Here is a 15,627-nt window from a genome sequence, read left to right as displayed (position 1 = left end):
CCAATCCAGGGAAAGACCCCATCAAAAAAGGAGAATTACAGACCGATTTCCCTAATGAACATGGATGCCAAAATCCTCAACAAGATCCTGGCTAATAAGATCCAACAGTACATTAAAAGGATTATCCATCATGACCAAGTGGGATTCATACCTGGGATGCAAGGGTGATTCAACATTCGCAAATCGATCAGTGTCTTAGATTTTATCCAGAAATAAAAATTCAGAAATCATATGATTCTCTCAATAGATGCAGAAAAAGCATTTGACAAAATACAGCATCCTTTCCTGATTAAAACCCTTCAGAGTGTAGGGATAGAGGGTACATTCCTCAAGCTCATAAAAACCATCTATGAAAAGCCTACAGCAAATATCATTCTCAATGGGGAAAAGCTGGAAGCCTTTCCCTTAAGATCAGGAACATGACAAGGATGCCCAATCTCGCCACTATTATTCAACATAGTACTAGAAGTCCTTGCAACAGCAATCAGACAGCAAAAACGGATAAAATGTATCCAAATCGGCAAAGAAGTCAAAATGTCTCTCTTCGCAGATGACATGATACTCTATATGGAAAACCCAAAAGAATCCACGCCCAAACTATTAGAAGTTATAGAGCAATTCAGTAATGTGGCGGGATACAAAATCAAGGGTCAGAAATCAGTTGCATTTCTATACATGAATAATGAGGCTGAAGAAAGAGAAATTAGGGAATCCATCCCATTTACAATAGCACCAAAAACTATACGTTACCTTGGAATTAACTTAACCAGAGACATAAAGGATCTATATTCTAGAAAATATAAATCACTCTTGAAAGACATTGAGGAAGACACAAAAAGATGGAAAAATATTCCATGCTCATGGATCAGAAGAATTAACATAGTTAAAATGTCCATGCTACCCAGAGCAATCTACACTTTCAATGCTATCCCGATCAAAATACCGAGGACATTTTTCAAAGAACTGGAACAAATAGTCCTTAAATTTGTATGGAACCAGAAAAGGCCACGAATCGCCAAGGAACTGTTGAAAAGGAAAAAACAAAGCTGGGGGCATCACAATGTCGGATTTCGAGCTGTACTACAAAGCTGTGATCACAAAGACAGCATGGTACTGGCACAAAAACAGACACATAGACCAATGGAACAGAATAGAAAACCCAGAAATGGACCCTCGGCTTTTTGGGCAACTAATCTTTGACAAAGCAGGAAAAAACATCCGGTGGAACAAAGACAGTCTTCAATAAATGGTGCTGGGAAAATTGGACAGCTACATGCAAAAGAATGAAACTTGACCACTCTCTCACACCATACACAAAGATAAACTCCAAAGGGATGAAAGACCTCGATGTGAGACAGGAATCCATCTAAATCCTAGAGGAGAGCATAGGCAGCAACCTCTACGACATTGGCCAAAGCAACCTTTTTCATGACACCTCTCCAAAGGCAAGAGAAACAAAAGAAAAAATGAACTTGTGGGACTTCATCAAGATAAAAAGCTTCTGCACAGCCAAGGAAACAGTCAAAAAAACTAAGCGGCAGCCCATGGAATGGGAGAAGATATTTGCAAATGATGCTACAGATAAAAGACTGGTATCCAAGATCTACAAAGAACTTCTCAAACTCAATATGCGAGAAACAAACAAATCATAAAATGGGCAGAAGATATGAACAGACACTTTTCCAATGATGACATACAAATGGCTAACAGACACATGAAAAAGTGTTCAAAATCATTAGCCATCAGGGAAATTCAAATCAAAACCACACTAAGATACCACCTTACACCAGTTAGAATGGCAAAAATTGACACGGCAAGAAGCAACAATTGCTGGAGAGGATGTGGAGAAAGGGGATCCTTCCTACATTGTTGGTGGAAATGCAAGTTGGTACAGCCACTCTGGAAAACAGTGTGGAGGTCCCTTAAAAAGTTAAAAATTGATCTACCCTGTGACCCAGCCATTGCACTACTGGGTATTTACCCCAAAGATACAGACATAGTGAAGAGAAGGGCCATATGCACCCCAATGTTCATAGCAGCATTGTCCACAATAGCTAAATCATTGAAGGAAACGAGATGCCCTTCAACAGATGACTGGATTAAGAAGTTGTGGTCCATATATACAATGGAATATTACTCAGCTATCAGAAAGAATGAGTTCTCAACATTTGCTGCAACATGGACGGCACTGGAGGAGATAATGCTAAGTGAAATAAGTCAAGCAGAGAAAGACAATTATCATATGGTTTCTGTCATCTATGGAACATAACTAGGATGATCGGTAGGGGAAGAAAGGGATAAAAAAGGGGGGTAATCAGAAGGGGAAATGAAGCATGAGAACTATGGACTCTGAGAAACAAACTGAGGGCTTCAGATGGGAGGGGGGTGGGGGAATGGGATAGGCTGGTGATGGGTAGTGAGGAGGGCACATATTGCATGGTGCACTGGGTGGTATACGCAACTAATGAATCATCGAACTTTACGTCAGAAACCAGGGATGTACTGTATGGTGACTAACATAATATAATAAAAAAACATTTAAAAAAAATAAAGCTTAGACATTGAATTTGCTAGTAATGTAGCCTGTCTCAAATTACTATCTCTATATTCAGTTTCTTCAACTGTAAAACAAGGAAGAATAATACAAAATCTTCAAAAGATTTTTGTGATAATTAAATGAGATTATGTATGTCAACAATTGGTACTGTTTCTAGGCTGTTTTAATGGACATTAGCCTTAGTTATTATAACTCCCATTCTTATTAAGATAGGGTTTTGAGAGAGATGGAAGCAAAAAATAAAGTAATAAATATGTCATTGATTCAGTCTACAAATTTGAGGCACTGTGGAAGAAACTAAGGTTATTGTAATGAATAAGACACACTTTGCTCCTTCCCTCAAGATAATTATATTCTAAATGGGAAGACAAAATTATAGAGGCAGAGAAATATTAAAATATTAAAAGGAGGCAGGAAAGAAATGATTGTCGCAATTAGCATCACCTGGGAACGTGTTATAAATACCCTTTTCAGGTTCTATTCCAGACCTACTGAATGGAAAACTTTGTGAGTGTGTCCCAGCAATCTGTGTTTTAACAAATACTCCAGCTAAAGTTTGAGAATCATTGCTCAAGGCTTTTGTTACAAGTTAATGGAGGGAGTTCTTTACTGCAGTTAAAAACACCTCAACAGCACCTGGAATGGAGCCATTGAAATTACTTGGCTCTAGGTACTCTTATGGTGCCTTCAGCTTTTCATGTTTTTTTTTTTCTGCAGACTAATTTAGGTTTAAAAGACCTTGCTTTTTGAATTGAATCTTGGTAAAATCTTAAGGAAGAAATCAATAGCTAATTATAGTCTGTTTGAATTCTCCTCTTCACTTCCCTCAGGGGGATAGACTGCGGGCCTTTTGCCTCCAGCAGGAGGATCCATGATCACCCAAAGGGGCAAAGGGAGGTCCCTAACCAAAGACCAGGAGTGAAGGCCAATAGTACACAGGGGCTGACTCTGCCAAGAATACATTCTATGGATCGTGCCCACCGTCCAGCCACTTACCTGCTACTTAAAGTACTTGAGTACTTAAAGTACATAAAATAGCTTCTAAGGAAAGTAGATTCCATTAATTGTAGAGCCTTTAATTTTGTGATTGGGTGGGCATATAAATTGATACAATACTACCTGTGGCCTTCTTTTTGTCCCTCCTTCTGAGTAATACTCAACTTTTATCTTGAATATACGTTGAAGAAACATTTAATGAAGATTCATTAGAAGGGTTGCCAAGGGGCACCTGGGTGGCTCAGTCTGTTCAGCATCTGACTCTTGGTTTCAGCTCAGGGACCTGGGATCAAGCCCCAAATCTGCTTGGGGATGTTTTCCCTCTCCCTCTGCCCCTCCCCCTACTCTCTAAATCAATCGATCAATCAATCAATCTTAAAAAAAAAATGAAGGGATGCCAAATGATTAGCCTGCCCAGGGCTACCACAAGTCCAGGTCAGGGCAGATCAAATGGACAATTCTATGTCACAACTTGCTGACAGACAGACTGGTGACGTGTTCTTGGTCCATCTCTGCGACTGCCCACCTCAAAGGAAAGTCAAGCTGCTGACCTCGCTGAAAGTTTAAGCAACAGTTTCCATACACATAGCATCTTTGAGGCTGAACCTAATCTAGAGATAATTTTCATCTCTAAAGCGTGTTCGTAAGGTTTTTGTTAAGCACTTGGAGGAAGCTTTCCTATAGACATCTTATTATCTATGGTCATTTGGTAACCAGGTCAATCCATGCTGTGTCTGCAGTACAGCATTAATAGTTCTGCTCTGAACTAGACATAATCACTATCTGCAAAGGACACAGAAGAATGCATTCGGATGCCAAGAATACATCCCTCTCCCTAATAATAGGGTCACTGAAAGCAACATTTGGTGACTTAGCATTGGACTGGGGGAAGGGTAGAGAAGGAAAAAGGAAGATGTATTCCTTCAATACTGGTGTAGTACTTTTTTACACTTCCACATCTCTATAGTGGAAGAAAATGCTTGCTATCAAATATAGGAAGGGCTCTGTTAGTATTCCGCACTGGGGACCACGGGCATTTTGATGGGTGGGCAGAGGTGGAGGAGTAGATTAAGCTCCAGGTCATTTTAAAATCAAGGGGTAGGGATTGGGCTACTTGTTTGACAGCATTTGAACGTGGTCCTAAAGTAAATTCCCAAGTGAAGACCTTTTCTTCAGATGAAGGACAAGAAAGTGATTGACAGATGGAAAATCTTTTGTAAGTATAGCTGGAATGTTGGAAACCAATATGGGATCCCTAATGTTCTTTTTTTTTTTTTAAGATTTTATTTATTTATTTGACAAAGAGAGACAGCCAGCGAGAGAGGGAACACAAGCAGGGGGAGTGGGAGAGGAAGAAGCAGGCTCCCAGTGGAGGAGCCTGATGTGGGGCTCAATCCCAGAACGCTGGGATCACGCCCTGAGCCGAAGGCAGACGCTTAACGACTGCGCCACCCAGGCTCCGCAGGATCCCTAATATCCTAATGTAAATTCAGTAACATGCCTGGAGTTTGTTTTAGAACCAGTCCATGATCAAAGTGCTCCCAATGATACTTTGCTATGAGGAGTGGAAGATTCATAGGTCCAAGGTCCCCCTTGGTATTTGACCAAGGTTAGACCATGTTGGGGACAACAAGGGTAGGGGTTGTTTGCTGCAGAGCAAAGAAACACCCCATGACACAGTGACACTCGTTGAGGTAGAAGGTATCTATCTCAACAGATTTTTCAGTATGGGAATCTGGTTATTTGGGGGAACAGATATTGAAAATAATAAGGAAAGATGAGAATGATTAATTTCAGACTTCAAATGGTTGACTCACTGCCTTTTATGTATGGCTTCTTATGAGCTCTCAAAATGGTACAAATGGAGAAAACTGGAGGTAGAGAGAGGTGAAATGACTTGCCCAACGTACCACAAAGTGGTAGAGCTGGGTTGTGAACCCAGGCACTGGGATTCCAGAACTTCTACTCTCAATCAGCTAAACTTCCATAAACGTAACTGTCTCTGAGTCTCTGGATTTATGGACAAGAGGACATACCAACTTTTTGCAGTCAAACCTCCCACAGGTGGAGAATCTTCTGTGTTCTAAACTTTGCACTTAACCTCAGTTATTCGGCAAGTTCAGATATGCCTGCAGTGAGCTTGAGGGAATTTTCGATGCGTTGATTTAATTTGTAATAATTCCATTGGACCATATTTCTCCTCACTAGTCTCTGCTTCCTTTCTCCACCTTACCATCACTGCATCATTTAAAGAGGATATAACAGTGGCTAGAACACTTTAATTCCCAAACCTACTATGTATTTGTATATGACCTTTAAGCAAAGGAATTCTCAGGTGATTCTAGTATCTATCTACATCTGCAAATGGCAGGTAATGGCTATAGCCTGATGGGTTTTTAAAAAGCAATTTGTTTGTAAGTGACTTCTGACTTCTTGGGGTCAAAGAATTATATAAATTAAAACAAATGAAAGAGTCTGCCATAACACCAGTTATTACTGGGAAAAAGAAGAACGTGCCTTCAATAAGAACCATGGAGATCAAAGGGCAAATGCATTCAATCGAGTGAAACTAATAAATTATTGGAAAACACTTTCCAAGTAGAAGAAAATGTCATATACATGAACAACGGCATTATTACTAACTTTAAAAGAATACAGAACTTCTCACATTGTAGCCCATCAAAATCATCTTTCAACCACTTTTATTCAGAAACAATGACTTACTACAATGTTTATATAGAAACGGAAATTCCCAGGGCAGAATAAGCACTTATTTCATTGATGGAGCTCTGGAAGCTTAAAAGGCATCAGATCGAGGTGGAGCAAGCAGCCTCTTGGCCTTCTCACAAATGAGATCAAGACATTCCCAGGAGAATTACCAGAAGAACGGATGTCTGATCTGCAGGGGAAGTTGACAATAGATCAGAATCTACATAGTAGATATGTATTATTTAAAGTTTAGGCTTTATATAGTATCATAGATTATAGGCTCTCCTCCCTAAGAACCAGAACCATATGGCTTTTAAATCTGACTAGTGACATCCTAACAATTGATAAAGAAAAGCCCTCTCGTTTCATATTCAGACAGATTAAAAGAATCGAAGACTTCTTGCTACCCTTTGGTTGTTCAAAGCCTTTCAACTCCCTCCAAATGCTCCCTATCCTATATAATTATCAAGTTAAATCTCAGCTTCAAGTCAGACATATCCAGCCAATGTGCCAGAAATAGGTTACAGGTGTGTTAAATGATTGTTTCTTTCCTCCGTCCTTAGGGTGGCTGGGTAGGGTCACAGAGCAGTAGTTTCCACTCATGAGCCACTTTAGCAATGGACTCTAGTGTAATTAATATACAAATATTATTTTCTATGCATAAGGTGACATTTTTTTTAAGTTGTTGAAGAACTGTCCTCAGTATTGCAGAAAGATGCTCTTATTATGAGGTTATCTAAAACTGATTTAGGAACCTTCTGGAATAGTGCACAGTACCTAGGAAGTGAAGTAAAAGTGCTTATTTAAAAAATACATACAATTGAAGCTATTATTTAAAAACATTTACTCTAAGGTATGAATGACTGAGAAGTTCAATACAACATAAGGACATTTGCAATCTAATAAAGGATCTTGTTAATCCGAACTCATTTCTAATTGAAAAACCACAGCTCTCTTCCCCTAGCAACCGCTCATTGCCCCCAGCTATGGGGTCAGCCTCCTCCACCATTCCCTGCCTTGCAAACTAGTCTCGTACAGTGTGAAATGCACAGAATCAATATTGTTTCTTAGCAGGAAGTCTTGTGTCACTTATACTTCTTTATCCTAACACCTTTCCAAGTGGCTTCATGTCTCACCGGGCTTGGTAAAAATAGTCGTTTTTGGAGGGAGAAGTGAATGTTGACAAAAACTTAATAGATACTCTAAATCAAGGAATCATAGATCCGTGACTGCAAAGGATTGCCTATGTACTATAAATTATCACAGAACCGTATAACCTCCTAAGGGCTTTGAGCTATTTTCCCAGCATAGGCAATAGATTTGCACAAGTGTTTGTTGAATGAATAACATATAAATCAACAAATAATCAAATTCTGGTTGGTTCATGACAACTATTGTTAAGGAACAGAGTAAAACAATCTGGTCTTTGCATAGTGCTTTAGTCTGGCTAAAAAGTTAAAGACAATATAGCAATCAGCCATTATACCAAAACATCATAATGTGATATTTGAGAGCTGGGAATCATGGTACAATCCTGTTTTGGAAAGTCAAATGTACAAGTTTTTCAATCTATGTTCCTAAAATGAATTCCCAAAATTAGATCTAAAATTGGTACTGAAATAAATACTAGTATCTGTTACATGGAGAAGTTTCAAGTGTGCCTCTAAATCTACGGAGAATCATCTATTTCTTTTTTTTTATTTTCAGTGCCTTCAGTTTTTTGCATATCTATGATCTCTGGGAAAGAAATAATATCTATAGCAAAGAGTTTGACTTTATATATGAATTCTGTGCACAGATTAACCCGGGACGCTCCAGGGAGGGCGAGGTGGCACTGAACTTGATCATAGGAGACAGAATCATATTTTAAGAAGAATTCTCCCAGCCATGCAGCTACGTAGCAGAGGTCTGCCACTTGTCTTTTCAGTGTTGGCTGCAAACACCGCACTCCGCTGCAGGCTGCCAGCTCTCGGAGAGAGGTAAGGAGGTGAAACAGAACAAAGGGACCGGGCCCTACTGGGCCCTCCTGGAAAGACACACGCCCATCTGACAGTACTTGCACTGCTAGCTCATTTCCTAAATACGCCCCCAAATAAAACCTTCCGTGAATACAGCACTTCACAAACTCAAGGTGTGGCTACAGCTGTGATGACGCTGAATCACAACTCGAGTCCGTCGGCCCTACAAGCAGGGAGGACTAATGGGGCCTCAGACATGCGGTGGGGAAGGAGTACAGCCAAGAGCGAATTCGGCTATTAAGACAGGCCTTGAACCCGGCCTCGCATCCCTTCCAATGCAGAATGGAGCCTCGTGGGGTCTCTGCCGCTGCGGGAGGAGGCGGCCCGGGGCCCAGGGCCATTCTGGAGAGCCGCGGGACAGGGTCCGAGTACCACGCTAGGCCGGGGAGCTTAGTCTTCTCGGCATTCGGTGGACATAGACATAGGTAAATGGAAGCAAAATCCCCTCTGGCTTGCTTCTGCCTTGTTTATGCTCTTTTCCTTGTTATTTAGGGGCTCATTAGGCAGTCTGCCCAGTGTCTCTGCTCCCAGGCCGGTGCTGCCTGCTCTCTGACCATTTGCCTGCCTGCTGTTTCTGTCAGCAGACAGAGGTCAGTGAGAGAAGGCATCAGACGTTAATAGGCCTCCTCTCCCACTTGTTAGCATCAGTGGAAACATCTTTTCAGAATGTTTCATATTAGGCTATCGAGGATTTGGACATCTGGGGATTATTTATGGATTTCATTACTCACTTTATTCCGTTCACTATTACTGTGGAGAGCTGGGGCTTGCCTATATCCCGAACACATTTTCAAATCTGTGGAGGGGTCTTCTGCCCTGAAGAACCGAGCATGGCCAGCTCATCAATCTATGCGTGGCAAACAGTGGCGGGCTAAGAATACAGAAGGAGGCAAGAAGCCTTGTGTGGGATGAGAAGGTAGGGTGGGTGGAGGAGTATTAAACCGTAGGAACATCTCCCTCTGAACAATAGAGCTATATCTGAAAAGTTCTTATAAATAGATTTCTCAACATGGAGCTACGTTTTAAATCCACCAGAGGAGTCGACCACTCAAGGCACACCCTGTTACGGGCTCTTTTGCAGGTGCAAAGTATTTTTGTGAGGAAATAACTCCCGCCCCATTCATCTTTTTTATGAATATGAATTTGAATATATCGAGTTGTCTTAAAACACCTGTGTAGCTAAGTCTGCCAAGATGCTTTTCCCTGACTACCTGGTAGATGCGCAGACTCCTCGAGCTGAGAAGTGCTTATTGTAAATCGGACATGGGTTTTTAATCGGCCACACCTGGTGAGGTTCCTACGCTTCTCGAACACTCATTCTCTGTATATAGGAGAAAAGCAAATGGGCCAGTTCACACAGCCAGCTTTAGAAGCTTCTGCTTTATGTAATGTTAAATCTCTTGGTTATTGTGTTTATATATGTTTGGGTGTATTTGTTTTAATTTTGTCTCCAAATCTAATATCTTTGCAAACACTTTAACCAGTTGCCTACTGAGTTTTCATTTAGACCCAACAAGTTGGAGTAAGCTCATTTTCATTTATAAATTTCATACTCTTTTCTGAGGTTTCTACCTCCTCTCTGCTCTTCTATCCCGAGACAAAAGCTAGTGTTTTTAGTTCCCATTTTCCCGATGATTGCTCCGTCTCTGTCTTTGCTCTCATTTGTGCAGATGGCTTCAGAGTTCCAGCACAAACATATAGTGCCATGAAAAATAAGCCAAAAAAAAAAATTGCAAGTGTTTAAGTATAGTAAAGCTGATTTTGCCTACAGTTTTAGTTTCTCTTGGCCCACTGCCTGACATCCATTAGCTATACTCTGAATATTCTAGCCCTGGACACAAAGGCAGGAATTTCCTTTTTAGACTGGTTGTAGTATTTACTGTCCGAGATGATGAAAGCAAGAAGAATGACATTAAGCCTTGCCAAGGCCCTTGGTTCATGACTGTTCCCTGGCTTTGGTATTCATTCTTACCCTTCCACCTATGATGAGAAGTCATGTCTTGGTTACCTGCCTAATCCCCTTAGAAGCAGACCTGGTTCTTCTTCACCCTTAAGAAGCCTAGCTGTGTGCCTTTTAGAAGAGAGCCATAGAAGCTGATTCCATTGGTAGGCACTGCGTTTTAACCATAGCATTGTTGGTTTCTAGCTTCAAACTACCTACATAGTCTGTTAGCATGCTCACCAAGCCTCAAGAATTTTCTGTTCTACTGCAAGCATCTCTCCTGAGGCCACCTTGTTAAAGAATTTAATTTTATAATCAGTTTCCCAGAATCAATATTTCTTTTCCTATTTCCCTTTGCTTGGACATAATGTGATTAGAACAAAGAGCTCTCATGCTTTGGGACTTATCAGAATTGTTGCTAAAGAAAACACTGTCCAACAGTCCTCCTCCCACGTGTGAGTTCTGCTCTTCCCCTTCCACTTGGACATCATGATGGCTGTGAGAGCTGGGGACCTCAACCAAGCAGGCTTGGAACTGGGGCTCTTCGGAAATGTAAATGTGCCCCCATCTTCTTGAGGGGCCACTAGAAGGGGTAACTGGTACCAAGATCTACGTCGATCCGTATCTGCTGTAACAGCACATGTCCCATCTTGCTCATCTCTTCCTGGAGGCTGTCTTTGGGAGATAGTGGCATTTTGCAGTAGGTGTGACATAGTCTGGGTCAAAGAAATATTTGGATTTATCTAATTTCAGTGAATAGTGCTAAAATTCATAGGCGTTTTCCTTCTATTAGGAAACAAAAGGCATTCTGTAAGGCTTTCTCTGATTCCTCAATCACTGGGAAGAGATTAATACTTGAAAATATTTGCATCAGATGACCAAGTAAGACAAATTGCTCATAGCCACCCAGGTTAGAAAGATTGGGATTTAACAAGACAAGCAATCAGAGGCTGAATTGAATTGCTAAAGGGTCTCGGTTCCTTTCTAGAATAATCAGAGATTTGAATGAGGCACAAACCAGAAAAATGGTTGTAAAGAAAAAAGTATGGCAAGCCCCTCCCCTTAAAAAGACACAAAATTTCTTTATATAGATTTTGTGAATATATGTATGGTAAGATCTTTACAAAAACTGTGAAATAAGCAATTAATTTGGGAAAGGATTAATGCCAGAATATTGTAAAGCTTTACTCCCCTCCCCGCAGCATAACTCAAAAGCTGTTTTTAGGTTTTTTTCTTCCCTTTATAAACTCAAATTCTTAATTGAAAAGCAGTCCGTGTTATTCAATATGAATGAGATAATTACACTTGGGTCAGGTGTAGGGTTGGGTTGCTTTGGATGGTTTTAAAAGATTCTCCCTCTTAGTCCTTATCTATTTGTTCCCTGAAGGATTTCTGTATCTCTTTGGGCAAACCAGGCAGAAGCAGCAGCAATAATCTTATTTACAAAGGGGGCAGGAGGGCAGAGGGCTGGAGGCCTCAAGGGCTGGTGTTCAATACCGTCTCTGTCATCCTGAGATCAGAGGGTCTGCCCCAGCCCAGGTGAATAATGACCAGGAACACTTTGTGACTGATGACTGCTCTGTTTCAGGAGCTAATTGATGTCCCTCAGTTCCTAGTGAATAATGCTCTTTCTAGCAGTGACAGTAATGTCATCAGGAAGGAAAGTACGTGGCCAGCTAATGAGGAAACAGGATATGGAGCCCCCACCCCCACCCCTGGTGCTCCGCTGGGCCGAGCAGGAAGTGATACTCCTACATATGTACACATGCGATGCTTTGTAAACATCTCTTTGAGTAAGCAGAATCAGGGGAAGGTTTCCCAAACGTTGACCTTTTTTGCCTAATATAAATCTGCGCCGGCCCCTGTGAATCACAGTGAAGTGCATGAAGAGAAATAAATCTCTTTAGTATTTACGGCCCTTGGTGCTCTGGCCCCTGGCCCTCATCCTCGTTACTCTCCTATGGGTACCGTGTCCTGGCCCCATGAGACTGTGCTTCATTCTCTGGACATATCATGCCCTCTTAAATCTCTCACCTGCCTCCCCGCCCCGGCCATTATTTCTCTCCCTTTAATATGCTTTATCTCCATCTTCTCCATAACATTCTTTATCTTCCCTTTCCTCTTTTCCTGGATAGCTCCCACTTGGTCTTCAATATTCAGCTTCAGTATTCAATATTACTAAGTCAGTTTCTTGTGCCCTTTCTGGTTTTCCATAGCCGCCTTTATTTTAGCATTGATGGCATTGCATTGAGATTACCTGTTTAAGTGTTCACCTTCTTTCATTAGATGTTAAGTAATTTGATGACTTCCCATGAAGGCACAGCATTTTAACCATAGCATTATTGCTTGAATTGAACATAATAAAGGCACCGTACAGTTTGCTAAATAGCAATTGCCTTGTAGCTATCAATTCAGTAATGTAGTAACTAAGAGCAAATCTGAGCTCTACCACTGAATAGTTGGGTGACCTTGTGCAGGTTACTATCTAGCAAATGGGGAGCATAATGCTTCACAGGCTGGTTAAGAGGTTTAAATGAGATGATGCATCTCATAATAAATGTGATAAATGCTAACCATTATTGTCAGTGCCAAGTACAAGGCAGGTTCTAGGTAAATACTTGTTAACTTGTGTTTTACAATTTTAACAAATCACATTTCATTGACTCGTAGAGCATTATTTTCTAGATGCCTTGTTCTGTGTATAAGTTAAAAATAAAGTAAGGTTTGTTTTTTTTTTTTTAACTAAAAGAATTAAAATGAAAACTTTGCTCTAGAAAGTGACCAAAGAGCTGGGAAAATCACTATTGTCAGTGGGATGAGGAATATATTTGTAGCACCCAGATCTGGGGATGAAATAAATCAAACTTCTCCTCAGCCACTGTTTCAGCTACGCAAAGTGAGTGATGACTCTTACTAGGCAAGTAATAAAGAACACAAATTTAATTTATTTTGACATCCAGAATAGATCTGATCAAGTTCTCGAATTGCTGCCATCTGGAGAATGAAGGAAGGAAAGTGCAAGTACTGGCTCAAGCTGCAGACCTTGTCACATCTCGTGTTCCCTAGCCATGGGGTGAGATGGAAAGATCCAGAATTTAGAACCACAGGACCTGGGTTTGAGCTCCAGAGATTCAACTTACTACCAACTACCAATCTGAGCTTGAGCAAGATACTTGACTTCCAGGTCCTGTATGTGTGAAAATGTAGTGGAAAACAATAGAACTTTGGGCATTATTTTTACTAGGCATTCTGGTAGGTAACAGTGATGTTCTTCAACTTTGCATTTCCTAGAACATGGGAAGTGTGCAATGTATACTTATGGACTCTATGGCTTTAAATGAATAATGAATGAATGACTGGAGTCACTGTGGTTTAAGAAAAATACTATGGGCTTTGCAATCAAGAAGACCTGGGTTTTAACCTTAGCCACGTGGTGTTTACCTCACTCAGCTTTCACCTCACCAATATTATAAGGCTAATAATATATACATCATAAAGTTGCTTGAGGATTAAATAATAAATATAACGTAAATATATAATATATGTATACATATATAAATAATATACGTGTGTGTGTGTGTATATATGTATTATGTATGTAGACATATATATAAAGTGCCAGCGTAAAGTGCTGGCACAACGTAGCTTCTTTATTCTTGATTATCAGCTAAAGGACTAGTGTGGACATTAACTGGATAACTAAGATAAAATGAATGATGTGAACATGGACTAATTCTAATACTTTACATTAGTATGGCCCTTCACAATTTCCAAAGCTCTTCAAAACATCTGATATCATCTGATGCTACTGATATTTTCAGAGCTGGCATTTTTACTGATGAGAAAACCAGATCAGAGGTGGTAGCTTGCCCAAAGCCAAACAACTAGATGGTGACTGATCCAGAACTACATTCTGGGTCTAATCATTTCTTTTTCAGTGTTCTCTCTAGCACAATAGCTGCCTCATCAGTCAAAACTGAGTATCTTTGAGATTTGCCAAGATTCTGATGTTGGCCAAAAGGTTGTATACTGGATAAGGAACATGTGAACATTTTCAAATGGATCAGGTTTACCTAAGGATGTTAGGAATTCTAACATTATTACCATGGTTTCGTTTTTTGTTTTTTGTTTTGTTTTGTTTAGAGAGAGGAAGAGTGGGGGAGAGGGGCAGTGGGGGAGGGAGAGAAGAGAGAGAGAGGGAGAGAGAATCCCAAGCAGGCTCTATGCCAGTGCAGAGCCTATCATGGGGTCAGTCCCACAACTGAGATCATGACCTGAGCAAAAACCAAGAGCCAGACACTTACCTGACCTCGCCACCCAGGCACCCCTCTAATATTATTACCTTTAACAACTGAAGTGCTACATAAGTCATCTGTTCCTTAGTGGTAAAAGAAAAGTTATTCATCTGCTCTACAAATATTTGAAAACCCGTGTTCAAAGCAATGAAAAAGCTTCTGCAGTCAACACTGGTCCCAGAATCTCATTTTTCTGTTAATCCAAGTCTACAGCTGTATTATTTTAATTAACTCCTCACTCCATTTCATTTCTTTCTGTCATTCTCTTTTCCTTTGGTTATGTCACAGGGAAACATGTCTCATAATCCTATATATTCATTCCTTAATATTACCAGAAACTTCTGAAGAACAGTAGCCCGTGACCTGTACTTCTAGGTGTTCGGAGACTTACCCGATCTTCCCATTTCATCACCTCCTAAACTAATCAGAAATATACACTCCTAATTTCCCTCACCAGCATTCAGGGACAGGGAGTTGAAGAACAATGATAATGTGTATTGTTCACTTTCTATGTTCCTGTATGGGGTCAAAAACTTCACACGTATCACCTTCAATCCAGGAGAAACGCTTATCATAGAATATTCCAGAGGTAAGGTGGAACTCTTCCACTGGAACCATCTGCGGGGGACACTGTGGAGCCTCTTACACACCTCACTTAGTTTTCTGTTTCTACATCATTCTAAATGTATATTTCACTATCGATGGCAACACATATTATTGATAGGGGATCAGTTTTGAGTTTTGCTACACGAAGATACCGAAATAAGTATCTTATTCCCATCAAGTCCCCATGTAAAGTTTAAGAACTAAGAACACACGTCATTCGCTTTTTTTGTTAGAAGCATTCGGCTTATGCAGTTAACCACAGTGTTTACTAAAATAGACAGAATGATAAATTTTTATTTTGCCATTAAAATAATAAAGAGAACTATTTTCAAATATTTGCCAATTTATCATTTGAAAAATTTAAAGCTTTCTTTTCAAAATTAACTGCAAACATACCTTCAGATAATAATAATGTGTAAACTTCATTATAATGCCTTTTTTACTTCATCATAAGATTTCCAAACTATTTTTTCTTCTTGTTCAAATAAAAATTACGTGTTTTTA

This window comes from Ursus arctos, unplaced genomic scaffold (assembly GCF_023065955.2).
Source record: "Ursus arctos isolate Adak ecotype North America unplaced genomic scaffold, UrsArc2.0 scaffold_13, whole genome shotgun sequence".
Taxonomy (NCBI): Eukaryota; Metazoa; Chordata; class Mammalia; order Carnivora; family Ursidae; genus Ursus; species Ursus arctos.
This window is presented reverse-complemented; position numbering follows the sequence as displayed.